The sequence below is a fragment of the Papaver somniferum genome, unplaced genomic scaffold (assembly GCF_003573695.1).
Source record: "Papaver somniferum cultivar HN1 unplaced genomic scaffold, ASM357369v1 unplaced-scaffold_18, whole genome shotgun sequence".
Classification (NCBI taxonomy): domain Eukaryota; kingdom Viridiplantae; phylum Streptophyta; class Magnoliopsida; order Ranunculales; family Papaveraceae; genus Papaver; species Papaver somniferum.
The window spans coordinates 8,731,017-8,750,956 of NW_020627707.1; the positions used below are offsets into that span (position 1 = coordinate 8,731,017).

The following is a 19,940-nucleotide window of genomic DNA, read 5'->3' on the forward strand; positions in this document are numbered from 1 at the left end:
CTTTTCTCTTCAAAATATTTATGTTGTTCCGTAAGAGTTGTAGATAAATTTTTTCATGTTCTTTTATCGTAGCTACTTCAAACAAAAACTATCATGTAAACAAAATGTAAAAGTTTATTATTGCCTTACGACTTACAGCATTCGTAATTTTGGTTATATATTTTCATGTCATGTGTATGGGATAAAAATTCTGGATAAATTTGGGTGTACGGTTTCAACTCCACCTAAGAGAGCAAAATGTAAGGGGTCCTAAGACGATAAGAAGACTAAGTTAACTACTCACGATCGACAATACACAAGAATACCTGGTGATGATAAGCAAAAAAAAAGCCCAAAATACTAAGTTTGAGATTGCATATGAAATCAAACGCATTACCAAATCAAGTATGAACAATACTTCATTTGAAAATGGGTCTGGAATTATATTCGTTCTCATGTATTATTTAGCTAAGTTGATATTCCTTACTTAAGTTGAGACTGGGTATGCATTCTTTGGATGGTTCATACTCGATCTAAGAGAGAGCATAAAAATCAGATGTTTTCCCTAAGCATGGGGCATGATTCACCATCGATTTTTTAGTTTACAAATTATTTTGAAATTTTCAGTTCTTCTTTCACACATTTATTTATTTTTCTTTTTATTACTAGCAAACCTTAAATCTCATTAACTCATAAGTAAACGAAGATTACAAGGGGGTAACTCCTCAAAAATCAAAATACAACAATAGATGTCAAACAAACAAATCGAAAAGACAAAAATCAGAGAACGTTCAAGCATAGTATTCGAAGAAAACCGATGAAGCATAAAAGAAATGTTAGGAGTATTCTCCAACCATTTTAATAAACTTTCTAATATATGCTTATGTAAAGGAGTAATTTCCCTAAAATCTTTTGATCAATATCAATTTTAAACGTCTCTAGTTCTTCGTCTTGCGTATAATTTCAATCAACACAAACTCACTTGTAAAAATCGACTCAAACCTTAGAAACAAACACCATAAATATGCAAGGAGATAAAGAGAAAACAATTAAACGACGTGGAGAAGCTAGAATCCGGCAAGGAAACACTAAAACTTACCTTAAAATAGCAAAAACTTGAAATGAAGGAAATAAAAAGACAAACAAAAGAAACTAAACTTAAATCTATAAAGCTAGTAAAAAGAGGAGCTCAGATCTATTCCTATGAGCAAATCTGGGCTCGTTATGCTCCGTTTGAATTTGGTTGGAGGAGATGACAAAAATCACCTAGAGTAGAAAGAGGTTTTCAAGTTGCTTCATTCATTCATTTATAGAGATGCAAGAGTGATGCTTATCTGAGGTAGAAAAATTTAATTTAGGTTAAACATTTATCATTGTGTTGACCATTTTTCCAAACTATTTGCACTAGGTAATTATGTTAGAGCATCGCTCGTTCAAACTCACAAGTTTTTATAGGCCAAACTTGTTATCAATTTTAGTCGATTAAACATATGTCTTGATTTATAGTTTACTAAAGCTAGTCTCGTACTAGGAATAAAGTATAGTAGCTCGGGTACATACGATGTTATTACCTGGATATTGATATTGTGATCGTCCAAGTAAAACTTATCTACATATTAGATATCTCTTGATATATGTTACTGATTTTGATAAATTTGTCCATACAAGTTTTCAGATAAAAAAATGGTGGTGTATTTGGTACCCTTTCCTTTGCATCTTTCTTATATGAACTCGGAATAACCATGTTCTTTTTATGTTGTCGTTGTCTCTTTATTCTATATAACAAACAGTTGAATACTTATAAATCTGACCAAACTGCACCCCTCTTTTCATTGGTATTTATACACTTGAAGCCTTGAATGTATTATGAGTGTTTTGATTCCAAGGAACAGTGCTATGCCCACAAAGAAAGAAAAGGTCTTCATTACCACCAAAGACAATCAAACCAGTTCTTGGATTAAGCTGTACAAGGGCGAGAGAACTAAGATTAGTGACAATAACTTGTTTGGTGATTTTGAGTTAAATGGAATTCCTCCTGCACTTCACGGTGTTTTTGAGGTGACAGCACGCTTTGACATAGATGCAGACGGTATATTGACTGTGTTTGCCGAAAACAGGATATAAGGGAGCAAAAACCGGATATCGATTACAAATGATAAGGGCAGTTTTCGAAGGCCGAGATCGAGTGATTGGCTCGAGAGGTTGGGAGGTACAAGTTAGAGGACGCAGAACACAAGAACAAGGTAGAGTTAAGGAACTCCTTTGAAGAATACATGAAAGATATGAGGAATACAATTTGTGGCAAGCGACAATTGGCAGGTAAAATTAAGATCGATGTTGCGGTCAACAAGGCCTCCCAATGGTTGGATAGTAATGAATTAGGTGATTTGGATTAAATGAATGACAAGATGAAGGTATTAGGAAATGTATACAGACCAATCATAAACAAAATGAAACGGGACGACCTTCCAAAGTAGCTAAGAAAAGTTAAAGATGTACCAGCAGGCTTGGTCGAAAAAATCGACTAAATTGGTATGGGAAAACTAGGCTAAGACCCGACCCATGGGGTTACTCATAATATCAAGTCCTTAATTAAAAGAAGTTTAAATTTAGGCCCGAATATTAAAATATTTTGATACCCTTATACATATTGTCAAGCCCATAATTAAATAAAATTTAAATTTAGACCCAAAATTATTAAAATAATTTATCTCAACAGTTACACGTGTAAGCAGAAGTTACACATGCATATAAATGTTTATCTCAACAGTTACACGTCAAAAAAGAAACATATATTCAGTTGTTATTGAAACTAGTATCTAACCCGTGCTACGCACCGGGACCGATGGGATCAGCCAATTTAGCGTGGCAGGGCTTCGCCACGCACCCATGGACAAATACATTAATTATTTTTTTTTGAATAATTTGTGATTAGTTTTATTTTTAAAGGGACAACAGACTTTGTTAGAGTTGGTTACCCTTTAGGTGTCTTATTATTTGATGGTTTAAATTTGGTATTAGTAATTGATGTCAATGTATTGGTTTTATGGGCAGGTATTAAAAGAGAAGTTGACTTCATAATTAAATTAAATATTACATGTCTATATTTATTTGCAACTAAACATAATTATCCGCTTATTTATTTTGAGATTTATGAAGTTAATCGATGCATTTAGATTTTTAGGCTAGTAGGAATAGGATTTTATAGGATGTTGCTTATAGTTAAGTTGGTGCTCTGATTCATCAACTATATTATTCCATTTTGATTCTCTGATGCTTATGTTTCATCATTTTAATCATGGTGTTTTGGTATTTAGATAAATTGGTTTATTTGTGGATGAGAATGTTCAATATTCGGATTTGATATCCATCTGAAGAGATCAACAACCTAAAAAAAATTAAGAGCACCTTGCATTTTTACTAATTGAGTTGGGAGCGTCAAAAATTAAGAAATCTATCCCAATCGTCCAAAATACATGTTAAGTAGTCAATCACCTGTTGACCCGTGCTACGCATCGGGACGGATGGGATCAACTAATTTAGCGGGGCGGGGCAAAAATTAATTAGACTTTGTTCGAGCAGTCTATGATTAGTTTAATTTTCTAAAGGAATAAGTAACTCTGATACCCTTTAGGTGTCTAATGATATGATGATTTAAATTAGGTATTATAAACATAAAAATTCATATATGAAGTTTATAGCCAGATATTAAAATAACTAAAAATAAGCTGAATCCATAAATTCTGGATTTAAATTAATTAAATTATATATCTCTATAATTGTTTGCAATTGAATATAATTATATGTTTTCTTTCCAACCTTTTTCTTATTAACAAATTGTCATATCCACAAACTTTACTTATAAATTATTTGGAAGATATATATATCGCATACAAATTTGTGAAATGCAATTTTGAAAAGATAATAAAAAGAACTGTGAAATGTAAGAAGTGTGCATGCAGTGTTACTGCAGAAATATATAGCTCTATTTATGTTGAGATTTAGAAGTCGATCAATGTAACAATATTATATTGAATCCAGTTTTGCGTAGCACCTTATGTTTGCTGGTGGTGCTTGAACTACTACTTAAGCGTAGTTCCATGATACAGCTTAATACACCTTATCCAAAATTGGCAATGGTCCCTAAGAAAGAACGCCATGTTAGCACTGTTAATTATGACTCGTATCCATTTAGCTTAATATTGCCACTTTTGGTTTTAAAAAATTTTAACAATATATTGTCGGAGATAAAAATATATATCTCAAAAGCGGTGTCTCTAAAAATACATACTCATACTATTTATAATCTCTATTAATAAGTAAACACTTCATTGCTCTCTTTATTTATCTCGACCAACGGTGGCATGTCAGGATCCCTCTCCAGAATCTCGTCAATTTCATCATCATGTTCATTCAGTTATATCAACGTTGGCACGTCATCATTGTTTTCTATGCTGTCATGCTTTCTTCTTTTTTTACCAGACCTTTCTTAATAGGTGTCTGAAGTTGTTCTTTGTCATGAGTTTTACTCATCCATTTATTCTTTGGTTAATAGATATGCTTTCTCCAAAGAATTATCATAATGAAATACGTCATGTGCTTTTCGAGTGAGATATTAGAATTTGCTTTCTTCGAGTATGAATCTAAGACCGTTGATTTCCCTATTGCAGTTAATGTTTCTTTTATACAATCTGTCCAACTTATATAGAAAACAAAATTATTATTTAAGAGGTTCCATTCTTTATTTCTTTTTTTTTCTTGAACATTATGCTTATCATAAACATCACGGTTATATGTAACCATTGACTATGCCATCATTTTTGTTACTTTTATATTGTTACCTATAACCACTTCAGCCGTTTGTTCTATTGCTGCAAATATATCGATGTCATTACCATCGTGTACTATAACTTGGAGAATGTAATTGTCACAAAGCATGTATTAGTTTAGTAACATCTTGTTTGTAATAAAATGTAATAAGAAATAGACGAATATTATAACTCAACATTTCTACTTGTTACCTTAGAATTGGCACGTTTATTATAACCGCACATCTATTGCACCATGGCCCTCCTTTCATGTAGACATGTCTTTCTTTCCACGCTGAATATGCCACGGAGATCATGTATCAATTCCAACATTGTTCCTTTAACGGTGATTTTTTTACCCCTACATTGTATTCGATTTTATAAAAAAAAATTTGCAGTTAAATATAATTTAAATCGAATTACTTTTCAGATCTGACGCACCAGATCTGGTAGGAATGGCTCCGCCCCGTTCCTCGGATGCATCAGAACATTTAAGGAAATTCTTTATTAACAAATTGTTTTCTGTTTGATAATCTTGATTATCAAATTATTTTTTATTTGATAATAGTTTGATACCAGTTGAACGTTTTAGACGGCCGTATCCTTGGATATATTACGGGGATATCTAATTCATGGAAGCAAAATAGTGGTAATGAAATATATATTCTCATTATTAGAAATAATGGGGATTTTGAGGGGTATTTAAATAATATTCTCTTGTTTAAAATACACATGTATGGTAAGAAATAGTAAATCTTCTCGTTCATTTTTAAAATAAATAAATAAATTGCTAGTAATAACCATAAAACATGTCACGGCTAAATGAAAATCATTGCATACAAAGTATCTTGTTACACTAAATACGATATTTAAATGACTAAAGCTTCCAAATTTAAATATAAAAACCTAAAAGTCCAGAAATAGTATGTTCGGATATACTACAATTTTCTTGCCCAAATTTGACAAATATATGATATTAACGCCACACCAATCGATAACTCAGTTAGTATGTAATCCAGCGTATCGATTCCGGTAGAAATTGTTGATCTTGTGTGGCGGTAATTTGCCCCTTCCGAGTCCGTCTTGATGCATTATAAAACATGTATAAAAATATCGATTAATCTGGATATTTTTAGTAAATAGAAACATCTGATATCCTTTAATAATGAAACTATATATATGCTACGTGCATAGTTTGAAAAGAAGGATTAATTAGGGGATATTTCACTGTAGTTGCCGGCATGGTTTTTCAATACATGCAGTCCACCGACCATGCCGGCATCATTGGACAACCATGCCGGTAGCATATCCCTCAATTAATAAAAGTATACCCCAATTCGGCTTTCTTTGAAAAGTACATAATGAAAGTAAGATTAAATTTTCAGTTACCTACTAAGGAATATCTTGTGCTAAAAATGCTTTAACCACAATTGACTATCGATTCTAGATATGTTATTTTCCTACACCTTTTGTAATGGAAACTCAATGCATCAACCAATTTTTTGTATATTGGTACAACCAAAATGTTGATCGAATTGTATCGAAGCTTAAAAAGATTTTGAAACGTTGTTGGTTGATCAACTGAATATGTGAGTTTTGAAGTCCTGCCCCTATATTAACTGGGTTACTATTTTGTTCAAGGTTTCCGATTATGGAAGCATACCGCACTCTTACTTCAAATATTTTTTGAATTGTTTTAAATTTTCTGCTTGCTCTGTTTTAAATTTTGTCATTTTCTTGTGAACCATGTTATTGCTTTTTCTAGACCAATATTCCAGCTGTTCCAACTTCCTTAGTTGTTTATCTAAAAATAAATAATTTCATGGTTGATAAAGATGAGAATTCGTTTTCTCATAGCACATATTTACACCAAAATTGTTTAGCTTTTTATGGTTGTTAACGGTATAGCTCTTGCATAGAATTATTCAAGGTACTCAATTCTTATCTCTGATAGAATTAGCCCTTGCAGCCGGTTTGCACCCTCAAATTACCCCCTATAATTTGAATACTCAATTCGTATCGCCACTCGCTTACTGATGACGATACAGTGAAAAAAATTTTTTCTTAGAACAAAAATTATTGAACTCCTATAATTGAGTCTCTTTTTGTACACAGAAGAATTCCTTGCAAATAAGGTGCTGCCTTGCTAATTGCCATTTTTCTTACCCATTTCACAGAAATTTTAAGATGATCGGTTTGGCAGAGCTCCAGTCTTCGAACGACATTAGTGACTCAATCATTCTATAGTAGGTTAAGTAGTTATAAAAATGAAAAATAACCTTGTTCCATTAAATGAATCCAACAAATGCGTTTCAAAATAGTGACTGACTACAAATATAGAATTTGATCATTTTATTCTAAATTAATCCACAGAAAAGGTCTATAATTTTTGAAGAAATTATTCAAATGCTCATGTGAATCCAAATGAGAAAATAACTCGTCTTGCTCTGACATATCTAGAGATGGTCTCCTTAATAAACCTCAAACCAAGTAGTATTTGCAGTAGAGTCATGTATACTTAGTATTTACTTACACCTTTAAATTATCTCAAAATGTAAATGCACATAATTCATTAACATTAATGTTCATAATATAACATAATCTCCCAGTTCTGATTGCACCTTCACCATATCTTTTGACACTGCCTAGACCACCAATAACAAAAGCTTGAGATGGTACCATATCCCCTACAACGGAACTACCTGTAAGGCTGACAGATTGGAACGCAAGGGCGATTGAAGGATGGGAAATGAATAATATACAATCTGCTCTTAAGACTTTACCTAGCCAGTAATTATGTAGGCCCAACTTTACCTAAACAATAATTAAGCATTATGATGGTAATACTCAATTCTTATATCTGTCATAATTAGCCATTGCAGCCATTCCACACCCTCAAATTACCATGACAAATAAATAGCAATTTGTAGAAGATGAGGATATAGTAAAATCAACCAAGAAAATTGTCAATTAATCAAATCACTAATAAAACTGAATCAAATTCCTATATGTACTACCTGGATAGTTCCCAAAAGCATACTAAATAAATCCAACTAAAAAAACACACATAGAGCATCAAATAATCCAAATATGTTCCTAACCTTAAAATAAAATAAAGAATCTTCGTTTCTACTTAGATGTGGTTGTGATATTTGTCCAGCTTCATTTTCTGGGGGTGTGCGTGGAGCCACCCGTTCAAGTTCTCTAGCAACACCTCTCCTCCCGCCCTTGTCTGGATAAGTCCAGGACTCCAGTTCATCAGAAGCTTTCCTATGGACCCTTGAACACTTTGATATTGTCCGACTGGTTTGTTATACTTCACCCTGTGATGGGTACTTTAAATACAAAGCCAAGATATCGTTCATGATTCGATCAAATACTCTCACAGCTTTACCCGATTCATTCACCTGCAGAACGGATCATGTGCACCAATGAACGCAGCTTCTTTAAGCTAAAAATAGTAAATCATTAAACTTGCAAGGGGACTTCCATTTACCTTTTCGCTGAGTTCTTCGGCCGTGTACTTCATCATTTTTCCCGCATTATGCCCTATGACAGTGAATGTCATATTCTCTTAACCATAGATTGGTACAAAAAAGATCAGTAAAATAAACCATCAGTACAGAGGTATATGTTATTTTTTCCATACCACGACACACCTCCTAGGTACTCAATACCACACTTGCTGCAAGAACCCTGGTCATGTACATTATCTACCTGCTTGTAGAAAGTTTTGCAAATCATGTAGCACCAAAGGTAGACTCACAGTAGCAATTCTTATCCGAATTAGAATTCTAAACGATATTACCAGTCCAAACAGTTCCACATTATACTAAATATCCATGAATTGGCAATACCTCTACCATAACTAAAATTTCAATCATCCACATTGCCATCAAATCAAAGTAGACCTAAGAACAAAAACAGTGAAACTAATTAATATGATAAGAGGAAGTTGCAAACATAAAATATAGTTCGTGAACAGGTCTAGTCCCTAAAACATATAGTGATTTCATCTCTATCAAATCGTCGTAGCTTCGTCTTTCTGCAGGAATACAATAAACCACATAAGATCTCAATAGTTCAAAGTTTCATACATAGTAAGTTGAAGTACTATGCATCTCATTGTGATACCTAGGGTGGATTCTATAACCCATATCGAATAGACATTTATTATACTGCACGACTCTGTGCCTGGTAAAAAATCTTAATATGAAAATTCAACTGGATGGTAAAATAAGTTCTAAATATATTTTCATTAGCACCCTTTCTAAAACGCCGTATCTACCATTAAACCTTCTGGACACCAGAATGGATATCGGTTTCAGTTAGCAACCAGCCAACTTACACCAAACTACATGAAGCCCATGACCATGCCTTATCACAAAATGTGAGGACACTGTTTTGAATCATGAAACCTTTGATACTTATTACAAACATTGTTAAAATTTTCAGCCCAAAGGTACCAATATATCACGTATAAAGATCATGTATACAAATAATAAGGGGTATTTTTATCGAAGAAAAAAGATTTTTGTCGAAGAGAAAAGAAAAGTAGGAAACTAAGCGTAAAAAGTAGGGAACTAAGGGTAAGCAGCTGATGTGATAAGCGCGAAAGATCCTACCTATCTTACCAAACCTAGGATCCTCTAGAGGTAAATGATAAAATGAGAAAAATGGGGATAATCGCACTGTTTGGAGAACTAAGGATTGCAAGGATCCATATGGGGTGAGCATTTGGAGGCATATCAATTCAGTTGCTGACACCTTCTTTGGCTCTATCCAATTTAAGATTGGTAGAGGAGACACTGTTAGGCTTTGGGCGGATAAATGGTGCAGCGAAGGAATTTTGGCTTCTTTATGTCCGACGTTGTATAACATTTCGACTACTAAGCATATCTCCATTATGGATGCTTTGAGTTCTGATGAAGCCGGTACTAATTGTAATCTCGGCCTGAATAGTCGAAGGAGATTATATGATTGTGAAATTCAGCAGCTGCTAATGATTTTGCCGCTACTGGACACTATTCAGGTATCTCCGGATGAGGATGATGAAATGATTTGGGTAGGTAATAAGAATGGAGTCTACTCAGTTCAGTCAGGATATGCTAAGGAGGTTGGCTTGGCGGCGGTTAGTGAGTCCTTTCCAAGAAAAAAGATCTGGTCAATAAATTGGCCATTAAAACACGCCTTCTTCCTTTGGCAGGCAGTCCTAGATAGACTGCCTACTCTAGTGAACTTACAAAAAAAAGGGCTCAGCCATTATCTCCACTAATGGCTCGCCTATTTCTAATCGGTGCATCTTCTGCCGAACGCATCCTGAGAGCAACGACCATCTGTTTAACCACTGTGAATTTGCTATCAGCATTTGGTACTATTTCAGGAATTGCGCAAGAAAACTAGATGACGCTCCTTCTTCAATCTTGGGTATCATTTCTAGTTGGAATTCTAGTGGTTTATTGGTTTTGGGTAAGGAGATATGGAAGAGGCTGCCTACTATCATAATATGAAATATTTGGCTCGAAAGGAGTAATATAGCGTTTAACGGCAAAGCTCGGCAGTGGTCTTCTCTTATTTCTGATATCAAAATTCAAACTTTTTATTGGGCTTCTTCGAGATTTGGTTTCGAAAGCATTCATCCTGAAGATGTTGTTGTCAATTGGGAGAACATTTTCTTTGAACCTCCCTAGGGGTCTTGTTTTATTTTTTTGTTGGGGACTCTTGTCTGTGGCTTGAGTAGTTTTTCGTAGGTATGTTTGAATAGTTTGTTTGGGCTTACTTTGTAAGTTGTTCATTGTTTGTGGGGGTGGGGGAGCTTGGTCTTTCTCTAATTTGTTGTGTACTTTTTTTTCTAGTGGCAATATAATTCTTTTTACCGATCAAAAAAAAAGATAAAATGAGAAAAATGTAGGTGCTATGATTGTCAGCATTTTTGTTGGTGTCACTGTAGTATTATCATGGTAAAGTTATTGGATGACAATACCAGTTACCTGAGTTTGAAACTTGTCAACACCAAATACTTTACCGATCAACAAAAAATTAAAAAAAAAAAATGATTGTCAGCATTTCTGGTAAGGGCATTATTAGTCATGTTATCCCCGTTGAGAAACAAAAAACTCAAAGGTGAAGCTAGTGTACTCTAATTATTAATTGTTACTGAAATAAATATTTATGTTCGATCCTCCTAAAAATATTATGGTACATTAGCCTCGTCAAATTGGACCTGACCAAAAAAATAAATAAAGCATTCAATTAAGATCAACACAGACTGCAAAGTTTTTCCGACGTCAATATTTAGGCAAAAACCAAATAGTTATCTAGTTCAGATGTTAAAGCTTGCGATTGTTTATAAATTCCATTATGTTCTTATAATGACTACAATAAACCATCTATTTGTTACATTTGTGACTAAGGTATGCAAAGACTTAAGCGTTGGTCAGGATGGGTGAGCGTAGGAAATGTGGATTAACTCTCCAATACCTGCAAGGCATTGTAGCTAACGCAGAAGAGAAGGAAGCCATATCATGGTTGAGTTGGAGTCATGGAATGGATCGTCACATATATCGATTGTATTGTACACCAACTTCCTGCACTATAATTAATAGCATGGTAAATAGATAGCATGGTAAATTGTTGGATAACTATTTTTGTTACCGATTCTCCAATAATACAACTCATGTATTATCCACAGATCCGTTACAACTCTTTGTAACACGGTTTTCACTTATGCATTACATCTTGTAATACCAACAACAAAACAAGAAAAGAAGGATAGAAAAAGATGATCAATCACAAAACTTAAACAAACTTATTTGGGTATATTGAGGCGAGTAATCTCTTTGCTTAAGACATTTGATGCCCTGTATATAATGTTGTTACAGATTTAGCGGCATATGTCTACAACATTCAACAATACCTCGATGTTTTTCGCAGCACTTCGATATCACCGAACAGCGAACGCGAATATATGTAGCACAAACTCTTCTTTACTCTTGAAGACACATGCAAACTCTTAAATTTCTAGTACTAGTTTTATGACTCTAAAAACACCATACTTGCAATGGAGAATGAGTGAGGTTTATATAGGTTTAGAGGTGACTCTTGGAGAAGTCCTTTCATGAAGAGTCACAATCCTTAGTGGAGAGTCACATCCCTTGGGATAGGACACTAATGACTCAAGTGAGTTGATACACCTATTCATATTTCTATTCAAAAATTCCAACAATCCCCCACATTGAATAGAAATTCATGCAAGTTTAATGCAGACACTAGAAAGATTTTGTGCGCGGAACATCACTGCATCGAGAGAGATAGCTTTTGTCTTTGAATCTTCCGTAGTGAATACCTACCGGGTTTACTAGTTGTTCGGTGAAGACGATGTCATACACCGCCCAACTTTATGATGTAAACCGATGCAATAGATATCACACAGTTTATTTCCTTATATATCCGGTTCTCGGTTGTGTTCATTTCGGCCCTGAACGATGTTGGTTTTCATGAGTGCTCAAGATTAACTTAGCCTTACAGTTATCATAGGAGCGGCCCCACTTCACACTCATATAGGTGATCTCCTATTTGAAAAGTATCCTGTCATATTTTCTTAGTGAAAACTAAGCCATAGGAATCATTAAGAGAAAATCTCAGCCTCTCACTTGACAGGCAACACTGTTTCATCATAGAAATGGGAAAGAGAGTAAACTCTCGCAGTGTTTCCGGTGAGTATAAATTTACAACTTGGTTGTCCTTTTTGAACCTAGATAACCATGGGATCTCCAATCGCTAGGTTGAGTGTCCGCTATAAATACTACTCTATATAGGCTATCCCATTTCCCTCGATGACGTAATTATACGCTCTCTAGAATTCGTACAATTCACATACACTATTTCTTTTGGATGCGCGCATTTGAGAGCAAATTGTTTTATGGTACTATATCGTCAATCTATCTGCAGATCGTGGACAATGAGTTGTTACTGAGACAAGGGAATAGACTTGTGCTTTATAATATGCTTTCACATGCTAGTAAGATTTCTGAGATAATAAAGTCTATGGATAAAGGTATTCGAGCAGTTGTTTATGCTCCTAGAATTGCTTCCTTTCACTTGTGATAATAATGCATCCATAAGCCAGAGATCAAGGTTTACTTGAAGTGTATTGACCTGGTACAATTGATGACTACGGTATTTCTGAAAGTGAATAAATCATCAGATTCATAGGTCACAATACGGTAATTGCTAGTGGTGTCTACATATTTGAACGCCTTTGGAGGGTCTAGTTAATTGTTTTGTTTTTTTTGCTATAAGAGATTTGGAAAATACTTTTATGTTTATGTCACCCACATATTTCATTGAACTTTGAAGTAGAGAGAGGGTTGGTCCTAAACGTATACTGCTAATATTTCATAAAGATTATCTATTTTGACTATGTCTATAATTTATTACAATTCTCCATTACTCATAGCTTTAGTTTAGTTTCTCGGCAAAGGTATATTCTGCAAGTTTGTTTCCTTACATCCATATCGTTTTTGGATTTGATTTTCACAGTTATTGGATTATCTTTATAAAATCTTAATAAAATGGGCGTACTCTATTTGTAGAGCTAGAGTTGTTATCTTTATGATCGGCAGTAACAAGATAAATTCCACCAATTTGTTCGATCTCATCATGGATCATCGGAAGAGCAACATATCTATTGACTGAACAGCATACAAGATACAAATTTTAGAATTGTTTTTTGCTTAACTGCTTCCATATCTTCTTTAAAGTATCCAGATCTGTTCCCGTTCCAGAGTAAGGTAAGATGTCCTGAACTTAACAGCGTCACTGTTGAATGACATGATATCATATTAGAAATCAGCCACAAAATTATACAGCTTTACTCAACAACAAATTAAGAGATAAGAATATCCCCCATACCTGCAGGCAAAAGTACGGACACCATTGTGCACCAAGTATACACCACCAGAGCTTCTCAATATCTGGTGGTGCAAATAGATATATACTGGAGCATACCAGCATAACGGATCTTTGGGAATCTAGTGCGGTCAAAATCTTTGAAGTTGTCATACAATCCGCACGAAAGTTGAAAGTCGCAACAGCATCGCCGTCCAAAACTGGGCCACTATCATCGACTATGACAAATGGAGGCAAGTACTGGTCATTGGCCTTTGGTTCTGCCCTCAGTGTTTTTAAATGCTTTTAAAGCACTATTAAATTTGTATGCTGCTTCACCAAGAACTTGAGCATCCCATCCTCTTTTCACAACACCCCAGTCATTCTAATAATAAAGAAAGCTGTCAGTGCCCGGCTGAAGGCATTATTAACGAAAACATACAATTATATCATTCTATAATCAAGCACATGTGATCATGATTATACTTCCAACGTAGTATGAGTTTTGCAATCTACAGGGTACCAGGGATAGCCCTAACGGAATATGGTCTTACAAGAAAGGTTACCTAACTTTGAGAGGTATTATTTTGCGTGGGAATATACCAGTACAAATGGTCTATTTCAGACGGAACAGATTTGGTGTATTTCTGCAAATAAAAACTTTAAGCTACAAATTGCCTGGTCAAGAGAGTTTCTAATACCTCGTAATGGTCCATTGTGGCATTCATGCGACATCGCCAGACCCAAATTCTGCATGAATGCTATCTGCTCGCAATTGTGCAAGGTCATTCTCAATAGTTTCAACAAACCCTACACTTGAACCATCCAAAATATCACGACCATCGGTGAGAATATGAAGGCGGATTCTTTTGGCACCCCTCCTAGTGTACTATGGAATACCAACAAAAGAGAACCAATCGTAAGACACCATAAAAACCTACTCATTTTGCTTCATGATTGAAAGAAAATCTCAAATCTTGGTTTCACAATTTTAGCAACCTTTCAATAAAAGAAATCAGCTTTCAGATGAGCATTCAACTCATAAGTATTAGGCCTAACATTAAATTTGCACCTGTAGAACATGTAGAATGACTCCACTAGTAATACATGCTAAGTGATGTCAAGTCTAAGGAAGTCACCTTTGGCTAGTTCTTTGATTTCCTCAACATCATCGTCACTGGGAGCCGCTTCATTTGTATCTGTTCATTAATTAAAGGTAAGGAAATCATATTACACCAAAATAACAGACCAAAAAAAAAACAATTAGACATGGGAATAAAACTAACCCTTTCACTATCATGGAAAAAGAAAGTTTGAGGTTGTTTCCTAAAATCACTGTCTAAGAAAAGAAAATGTTCATTATATATGAAAAGGAGAGCTGGTGAGTTACAGTCCGTTGTAAATACTGTCAGTCTATCTTGGAATACTGGTGAAAGCTTATAAATCCCCAATGCTGCAGCAAGCAATCTGTGAACAACGACATGTGCATGAAGTGTAAGCACTCTCATTTACTAGGTGAGTATTCCAAAGAAAGAACCTATGTACAGATATCTGTGTGTCCATGCATCAGTAAAACAGATATGCTGACAACATTGCACCACCGGCTATACTTCGTCGACCAGGTGAACTGAAAATGACATTACATCACAAACCCAAACACTGAAAATGAAACCAAACTGTGAAGAGTTATCAGAAGTGAGTACCGTCTTCATCTAAGTCTTTGTCTCACATTTCTCAACTATCTTCGCTGGAGCCGCCACACAAACCACAGATCGATGTGTATTTCTCTTTACCTCCTTCAAGAAACATACAGGACCTAACTAGCCATAAACCACAAAAAAAATGAATAATGCATTCTACACATTATAACTGGAGTGCGTAATTTGCAAGGTTTACTTTATAAAACCCAGCTTAAATGAGCAGGTACCCAAGCATCCACATAGATAGAGTCGAATAATCCATACATGAAGCGAAATAACACATCGTATGGGACTACTACATAGATTGAGTAGAAATTGATCCTATAGAACTTCCAAGTACAAAGTATGGCTGCCGCTCATTCCATTTGATTCCAAAACATTAAAATACAGAGCCCAATCAAGGTATATTAAGCATCCAATGTTAACAATCCATACACAATTTTGTAACAAGCCAACAGCTATAAATGCACACTATAAGATCTATTTCCCCTTCTACAGCAATCCAAGGTGACTATTATAGACAAGTGCGCAACTATGGATACGTATAACAGAACACCCAATGTTATAGACAAGTGCGCAACAAAGATTTTGCAGAAACTCTAGGAAAATATTAAATCTCGGAGAAGAAGGAGAAGAGACGAAGGAGAGTAAAGGCCTATATAAGGAGCAAAATAGCATTGTAGAAGGGTTAAGTTATTTCATGGTCTGGGAGATATTATTGTGAGAGAGTTTTTGGTATTGAGAGCTAGGGTTTATATTCTTCCATTTTCCTTAACTGTGTCATCATTATTTCAATAGAGTTATGAGTTAATGAGAACAATGTCTTGAGTTTATAACAATATCGAAGTTGTTCTATACCTTTTGGTAGACAATCATCATTTGGGTGTACTATAGGTTTTCCGGCAGTTACAATTTTATTTAACCAGTTCCACAGGAAACACAGCCACAACTAAAGACAAACATTGTTAAAGTAGGGTAATCTTACACTCTTCGAAATTTAGAATGACTAATATATGACACAGGGTACCAGAACTGTACAAGCATTTCAACTCTCTAGAAAGAATTTTCGTGAAACCAAAGCTCACATGAATAGCTTAGTTTATGCTCGGTATCAATTGAGCGATTATCAGAAAAAGTGAAGCAAAAAGTTCCAGAAGATGAGATTACCCTGTCTGCAGACCCGCAGTTTCTGATGTTGCCAGCAGAAGCTTATCATCATCAGCATCCTCTGCACGTTTCCATAATAGTTCAATTCCATCCCAACCACTGCCACTATAAGTCTCTCTGCCATCCTTCGAAGCATTGTAAACATATACACCTCTCTATCTTCAACCATCATCTTACACTGTCAAATTCAAAGTAGCTACGTTCACATTTGCAGAGTCAAAATTCATTATAAAAGAATCTATGGTTTCATTTGCACTACACAGATATGCTAAAAATATACTCGACTGCTGATGCTTGGAGGTTACAAAAGCTACCAAGGAACCGATTATGCCAGGACATAAACAAGATGATTTAGCCCTTAGCAGCTCAACATGATGAGGGTTTTGTATATGGCATCTGGAGTTGCTATTGTGTTTTAAGAATATTTTACTTTCTAATACAACAGCTCAAAATGATGTTTTGGTTTCGGAATGGGAGTCAAACTTTATAGACAATATAAAGCTGGATTCCTAATAGATCCACTAGTCAGATGACTATTTTTTGGTCACTTTGATCATTTACCATGCAAATTATATTGCCTTCCTACAAAGAAAAGAAGAAAAAACAAGAATTCACATTCAACTTCTAAGCTGTTCAAATGATGGACAATTGTCAACTATTCATCAATGTCCAAGCTAATTCACATTGTATTACGTGCATATGCTGTGGTCCAATAGAAATGCATGGCTACCTCTATGTGGTTGTAGACTACCAAGATATAAACTGTTGCTGTAGTTGGCAGATGGAAATGAAGCTTAATATTTAGTCATTGATGACAGGGTTAGATTTAGATAGTTGCGTGCGCATAAAAGATCCCAGCTAGTGAAGCAGCGGAAAGGGAAATGAAATAATTCAATTTTAATGGCAATTTTTGGTCTTTCAAAGAGAAAATAAGCATATGCTAAGGAAGATGAGATCAGTGACTTACATGTCCCGGGACAAGCATACGCTCCACTCGAGTTATTTCCCGTACATATGATCTGGATCCGTCATCCATCAAATGTGCATTGCTCTTTTCTTTGTTCAGAACTCTTTGCAAGTGGATCTCCCAAGGAATAAATATATGAAAATCCTCAAGTTGTCTATCAATAGGAATCAATTTCTCTTTCTGTTGTAGACATTCTTCTATTGCTACCTGCAATATGGTTCAAGGAATTAGAAAACCAGCGGCTTCCAATTTTTTCAACAAATTCTATGGTTTCAACACCATAGGGCCAATGTCCTGCCATGCAAATCGAACAATACAACAACAAAACATATTTGGAAAACATGATTAAGATGTTTTTCTCGGCAATCACCTTGAACTACTCTCCTCAAATGATGCCATCTGCCTGCAGGCGACGTTCCTCCCTAAACATATCAATCTTATCCTGAAGGTCACCTGGGGACCTCATGGACCTGAAAAACATCTTAAAGCAGCCTTTCATTAATGTTTACAGGTCTCCAGTTTCTAGGTTCCTCGATTTCTTTCTTGGTCTGCTCAATCTGCATTCAGAAGGATGGAAAGTAAATTCCAATTAGGAAAATAGTAAATTACATATCTAACATCCTTTTCATACAAGCAGAAGTTAAAACGATTCTAGTTTTAAGGTGCAGCATCTAAACAAAAGACAAACAAGGTAGTACACAAAAACATGGTACTGTGTAAGAAGGACTGGTAAATTTTCTTCCAGCATTCTTGTAATATTGAATTTGCATTCATCAGTATGGTATCGCTTTAGGGTAACTATACTATTGTCGTCCTGGATGGACACCCATCAGTATGTTCTCTACTTTGGGTATTGATAGTCAAGAATAATGAAGAAAACCCATTAAAGAAGAAAAATTCATTCAATTAAAAAGAACATCCATCTAAGCGATGGATAACTACAATGCAGGGAGTTTTACCTACAGCAACTACTTGAGGCTTAATAGAATCGATCACCTGCAATGCATTTAAGGGGGTGGGGGAATTAAAAAAAGGCATTAGCAAATAACATAAAAATGTATGGACGCACTAAACTAAACTGATATAAAATTACCTTTTTTTGACTAATGGAGGAGCACTCTCTTTACAAACATGATTAGTTCCAACAAGATAGATTTGAGACCCATTGCTGGAACTCCCGAGTAGATTAACTTTTCCATCATTGCGATAACAAGGAGGTGACTGATGAACTTGTTGTCTCAAAGTAGAAACCCCAATCAAACCAATGAATATGGAAGAAAGCAGCATATTTTTCCTTTTCTAACATATCTTTAGATACAATTTGGAATAAAGATGTATCTCTTTTGACCATGTTTCTAGAGATACTACTGGTGGTGGTGGTCTTCAAAGTAGAAACCCTAACTAAAAGATTGAAAATGGAGGATATTTTTCCTTTTCCTTCTGTTTTAGTTGAGACACAATTTTGGTGTAAAACTAGCTTGCTTTATCATCTATACTGCAAAGAAGAAAAAGAAATGATAAGAAAAAGAAATGTCAAAGGACGGTGTATTCTTTTTTTTACCATAACCCCACAGTTAAAATATTCAATGGACTTTTCTCTGTGAATATGTGGTGCTAGCTGCCTGCTAGGCCTAGGCACATATTCTTGAGATAGCTACTAACTACAGTGAACAAGCATAAAACAAAACATTATTACGTTTTCAAGTTCAAATTGAATGCTGGGAGTCAATTCCTACATGACATTTCCATACTAGTTTAGTTTTTTAATAAAAGCTAAAGTTAAAGCTGAAATCAGTCACAACAGATTGCTTGACCAGAAAAACAAAAACATTGCCCACACATATCATTTTGGATTGCAACTCCAATACATACAATACACTACATGTCTGTAACGTCCCAACTGACCTAATAAAACCAACCTTGTATATAACGTTCCTGAAGAAAAAGAAAACCAAAATTTTTCTTTGTAAAATGGAGTCTAGAAAATTGAACCACTGTAATTGAAAATATAGGTTCTCAAGAGCATTGAAAGCCTATATTAAGACGCATCCCCACCGGATATACTCGGATTCCAATACCAAGAGATACTTCTTCTCTCGGTCTTTGACTAGCTACAGTGAACGCTTTTAGTGAAACATCACATTTGCATACTAACTTGAAACGCTTTTAGTGAAACATCACGGTTAGAGTTGTAACTTCAGTCATGGTCATAACTTGAAATTGTCTACCCATACAAGGCCAAAATGAGGTAATAGGGTCAGGCTTGGCGAAGAAACAAGACTTATCCCGAGTTTCATAGTCAACAAATATAGTCTTTAGACCAAATACAAGAAGAACATATCTGTGAAGTCTAATGTCCTAAGAGCATCCACAGTGGGCGACTAAACCCAAATATTTGGTTTATTAACGAGACGTAGTGGGACGGACTAT

At 35.1% G+C, this 19,940-nt stretch overlaps 1 long non-coding RNA gene across 2 annotated transcripts; it reads right to left on the reverse strand.

Moving 5' to 3' along the window:
• Positions 1-13,367: 13,367 nt before the first annotated feature.
• On the reverse strand, positions 13,368-18,970 carry LOC113338099. Of its 2 annotated transcripts, XR_003354598.1 has the most exons (11): positions 18,604-18,970; positions 18,470-18,506; positions 17,881-18,067; positions 17,511-17,717; positions 16,544-16,721; positions 15,380-15,492; positions 14,963-15,143; positions 14,816-14,875; positions 14,378-14,565; positions 13,701-14,061; positions 13,368-13,607 (listed from the first exon to the last, which is right to left on the reverse strand). It is a non-coding gene; the product is annotated as an uncharacterized LOC113338099 (long non-coding RNA). The 2 variants fall into 2 exon arrangements; XR_003354599.1 differs by lacking the exon at positions 18,470-18,506.
• Between the last annotated feature and the right edge of the window lie 970 nt (positions 18,971-19,940).